Genomic DNA, 5,365 nt, shown 5'->3' with positions numbered 1-5,365 from the left:
AATTGGCTATTTGCCAACAAATGCAAGATACGCCGCGGCCTAACTCCTGAAGGAGAGGTCGCATCCGGAAAAGATATGATTTTTCGGGTTCCTCAACTGGTGGGGAACCTGAATATATGTTTACTTTTCGAATTTGAGGTCAGTTTCAAATTTTGAGCTTCACTGCTCAATTGGCTATTTCCCAACAAATGCAAGATACTGAGGCAGTAATTTTGGGATTAGCCTGGCTTGATAAGTGGCAGCCCATCTTCTGGTGGGAAAACGGAGTGAGGACTTTAAGATTAGCGACAGGACCTTCACCTCTTACCCCTGCCAGCAGCACAAGTGAAAGCCAGGGGCAGTCCCTTGAGACCCTGAAATCCATCATAAACTCCCTACCTGGGGTGCCACTTATCCCAATTGAATATCGAGACTTAGCTGAGGCATTTAGTGAGACGGAGTGTGACATTCTGCCTCCCCACAGAATGACTGACTGCGCTATTGAGATTTTGCCGGGAGCCAAACTGCCCAAGCCAAAAATGTACTCAATGACCCCCCACAAATTGAGAGAGCTGAGGCAGTACATTGATAAGAACTTAGCCAGAGGGTTCATTCAGCCAGCAAAATCTGTGCTTTTTAAAGAGAAGAAAGATGAGTCACTGAGGCTGTGCATTGATTTTAAAGGGTTAGACGTGGTCAGCATGGAGAATATGTACCCTCTCTCTTTAATGAAAGACATGTTAGCCATTTAGCTAAAGGAAAGTTCTTTACCAAGTTAGACCTAAGAGAGGCATACTATCGAGTGAGAGTCAAAAAAGGAGACAAGTGGAAGACAGTTTTTAAACAGCTCCCTGGGAAGTTTTCAATTCAAAATTATGCTGTTTGGCCTGCAGGGGGGGCCTGCTGTATTCATGCAATTGATCAAGTACTACATGATCACCTATACAAGGGGGGTTTAGTCTATCTTGATGACATCCTCATTTACACCGAGACCATGGCAGACCATATTAAATTAATGCGTGAAGTACTCAAAAAACTGCTGAACGCTAAACTTTACGCAAAGCTCTCAAAATGTGAATTCCATCGAATGCATCTGGACTACCGAGGATATTGAATCTCCAGTGAAGGCGTTGAGATGGGTCCAGCCAAGGTTAAAGCTGTACTGGAATGGCAATCCCCACGAACCCACAAACAACTCCGAAGTTTTTTGGGATTCACAAATTTCTACCAGCAATTCATTCCCTTTTGCTGAGGTTGCTTTGCCAATTACTGAACTGTTAAAGACTGAAAGAAACGGGGGGAAGCCACGACCCTGTCAGCCCGCCATGGTCTATAGCAGTGGTTCTCAACCTTCTTAATGCTGCGACCCTTTAATACAGTTCCTCGTGTTGTGGTGACCCCCAACCATAAAATTATTTTCGTTGCTACTTCATAACTGTAATTTTGCAACTGTTATGAATCGTAATGTAAATATCTGATATGCAGGATGTATTTTCATTGTTACAAATTGAACATAATTAAAGCATAGTTATTAATCACAAAAACAATATGTAATTATATATTGTGAAATATTTATTTCTAATTACAAATAAATGAAATTTTGGCATTGTAGTCCAAGGACTTCAAGTCAGATTCCCTCTTCTTTTAAATATTCAAATGCATTGTGCAAAAAAATAATGGTAATCCTGTTAATTATGTTGAATTTTTATCATTTTTGATGCTGACATTTGATCGGAATTGCAAATTAATGGTAAAGAATTGGGCCCCAAGCCTCTGTAAGGTAAGCTCATACCTGGCAAGGAAAGATGAACCCATATAAAACTTCCAAGGGGAAAGATGGCAATTAATTAGCCCCCACTCCAATTTAACTGACGAGGACCACCATAATTTCTCCACAGCCTGCCAATGCTCGCTACTCCGGTGTTTTGCATCCAAGCCAGAGAAGTTTTTTCCTCCAAGCAGGGAGAGGGAAGGATCTGCTCTCAAGAGTTAAGCCTGAGCGGCAGAAACCCTGCGTGCGGCTGCCCTTCATCCATACGCCTTTCACTCCGGTGGGAGGAAAGGAGCTGAAGAATGCGAAGCGAGAGCCCGGCCCCTTCCTTTCCCATTCACGGCATCCCTCCTTCCTGCCTGCACTCACACAACCCTCTTAACTTCAAGTGTCTCCAAAGAGAGTCAGCTCAAAGTTACAATTGATGGGTTGTTATTCCTCTTCATATTTTGTGTTTCGTTTGAAGCGCCATTGTACATAGTTTCACCTTTGGAACTTCCCCCCTGCACCCGGGATTTGCTCACAGCGCCTTCACGCCACGTATCGTCCCACACTTCCTTTTGCGCGGCACTCACGCCTAAAGACCTCGGGAGGGACAGACTGGAAAGATGAGGGACACCGCTCATGTGACTTTTTTGCAGCTCCAGCAAAAGAACCTGTGGGAAGCAGCCCCGACAACAAAGTCCCTTCCACCACCACCCAATCCTCTTCTCGGACATCGCAGCCACGTGAAAAACCAGCAACCCCCCGTTTCCCCAGGCCAAGGGGTGCAGGATGAAGCAAATTTTGGTCAAAATATGCCTTCCATGAGGAAACGCTTATCTTGAGATGCTTTTTCTATTACCCCATCTATTAGCTTCTCTATGGGCATGGGAATATTGAGGGGGGGCCTCTCTGCTTTTCTACAGATACAATTTCGCCGCACGATAAAAAAAATGGTTAGAAATCCTGTCAGGTTATGTGATTGATTGAATTATTTCCACCCCTTTTCCTCCTAAACTCCCCTCCCCCATTTTAGAACAATACTCGGCAGCTTTTTTTCATTATGTCAGACAAAAATGGCTGATGAAAGAGAGGAGGATCGCGGCTGCCATTGCCAGGGCATGCTTGGCTCTCCTCACCGCTACTGTGGCTGCAGAGGCTTCAGAGGCGAACGCGGAGGTTGATTAGGGTCTGGTATCTCCAAGTCATGCCTTGAATGTAGGAGGATAACTCTTCCTGATTCCTCCCTTCTCTTCCCCCTCCCTTTTCCTACTTCTCCAGGCTAGGAAAATCTATAGTGTCTTGGTTCCTAAGACCATCGGAAATATGTATTTTCCGATGGTCTTAGGCGACCCCTGTGAAAGGGTTGTTCGACCCCCAAAAGGGTTGCGACCCACAGGTTGAGAACCACTGGTCTATAGAATGCCAAACTGCTTTTGAGAACTTAAAGAGACTGTTTGCGGCTGAGCCTGTTCTCAAAAACCCCAACCCTGAGGAGCAATTCATCACCCAAGCCGACGCTAGTGATGTAGCTGTGGGGGCAGTCCTTTTGCAAAGAAACAGAAAGGGCTTGAAACTTGAAACCCTGTGCCTACACCTCCAAAAAATTAACAGACACTGAGCAAAGGTGGGCTGTTTGGAAGAAGAAAGCTTTTGCAGTGAGATGGGCTCTGCTAATTTGATGTCATTTCCTTGAGGGGGGCAAGGTGCCTTTTGAAGTATGGACTGAACATAAAAATTTAGAGGCACTGAAACCCCCCCATAAGTTATCTCCCAAACAAGTCCGCTGGGTGCAGTATTTTAACTGTTTCAATTTTACACTAAAGTATATCCCAGGGGGAAAAAAATCTTGGCTGATGCCCTATCCAGAATGCCCCGGTATAAGAGCCACCGTGATGAGATTGTGAACTCCATCATTCCACAACTACAGTCAATCTCTCAGATAACCCTAACCGTAACCCTGAACCAAATAGCCCATTAATGAAAAAGCTTAAAGAGGAATTTAAAACCGACTCCTGGTTCTCGGAAAACAAAACCATACTAACTTACCGAGATGGGCTAGCCTGGAAGGATCAAAACTGAATTTACCAGAAACACTTAGAGTTCAAGCCCTTCAACGCAACCACAATACCTAACAGGCTGGTCACTTTGGATACCTAAAGACTTTACATTTGGTCAGGAGGCAATTTTGATGGCCAGGTTTTAAAAAGGATGTTGAAAACTATGTGAAAAGCTGTGCAACTTGTGCAACTATGAAGAAACGTCCCGGTAAGCCTCCTGGATTATTGAAACAAGTTGCAAATCCTTCCCAACCCTGGGAAGAGATTGCCATGGACTTTATTGTGGAATTACCAGAAAGTAGGGGAAATATGGACTGTTATTGACCTTTTTTCAAAGCAGGCTCACTTTATAGCCTGTTCCGGTCTCCCCTCTGCAAAGAAGTTAGCCAGAATGTTCCTTAAACATATATACCGGCTCCACAGAGCACCAAAACAGATTATTTCAGATAGGGGAGTCCAATTTACTGTGAAATTTTGAAGGGACTTCCTTAAACTGATTGGATTCATGCAAGCACTATCATCGGCTTTTCATCTATCTATGAATGGAGTGGCTGAAAAAGCAAATGCAATGGTGGAACAATACATTATATATTATGTTGATTACCAACAACGACCTGGGCTGACCTCCTCCCTTTTGGCCGAGGTGGCTTATAATAACACAGTGCCAGTGTGCAAGAATTTATGAATGGAATAGCCATAGCAACAAACCAGCCAATGAGAACTGTTTTTGATTAAGACACAGTATTGGCTGTGTGAGGCATGTGATCCAGCCTAGGTCTGGGTGTCTTAGTCTTCTCTGTTGTTGTTTTTCTGATCTTCAAGTTAAGAGTTGTTGATGTTCCCCAGAGCTTCCTGCTCATTTTGAATGTGTGCTTATTTTTTGGGCTTATTTTTGCACTGGAAAGCTGTAAAACTCTAACACACAGTACACAGCAGCACTGGACTCACCCCTTTTAAGATAGCTACTGATAGAGAATTAATTCCTATCCCTGAATACCCGCAGGACCCTCCCGCTTCTCAAACCTTAGATCAGTGGGTGACTGTTTTGTGTGTGGGGAAAGTCTATCTCTCTACGAAGTATTTAAGCCTCAAATTGCCTAGTAAAAAATTAGGACCAAAATTCCTTGGACCTTTCCCCATAATTTGAATTATAAACCAGTCACAGTAGAGTTAAAATTCCCTCGTCTTTTGGGGAAAGTCCACCCTGTTTTTCACTGCAGCCTCTTGAAATCTTTCAGGGAGTCCTCTTTAAGACCTCCTCCAAGACAGGCACCTGGTCTCCTGATAGTGGAGGGAGAGACTCATTATCAAATAAAACAAATCCTTGATTCTAGGTTATACAAAGGAAAATTACAGTATTTGGTACAGTGGAAAGTGTTGTGTCCTGAGCCTGCAAAAGCAGGCTCGGGACGTTGCAAGAGTCCCGGGCATTTGCAAAAGCTGCCCGGGACCAGACTGAGTGGCGCCGGCCTTGCGCGCATGCGCAAGGCGGGAAAAGACCGCCTTGTGATTGGTTGGAATTGCCCGGGGATCAGAAGGTATAAATAGAGGCCTGCGTGCCTCTGCTCGGGTT

The sequence above is a fragment of the Protobothrops mucrosquamatus genome, unplaced genomic scaffold, assembly GCF_001527695.2.
Source record: "Protobothrops mucrosquamatus isolate PMUCROS unplaced genomic scaffold, P.Mucros_1.0 scaffold_198, whole genome shotgun sequence".
In the NCBI taxonomy this organism is placed as follows: Eukaryota; Metazoa; Chordata; class Lepidosauria; order Squamata; family Viperidae; genus Protobothrops; species Protobothrops mucrosquamatus.
The sequence above is the reverse complement of the archived record's forward strand: the minus strand, read 5'-3'. Positions refer to the sequence as shown.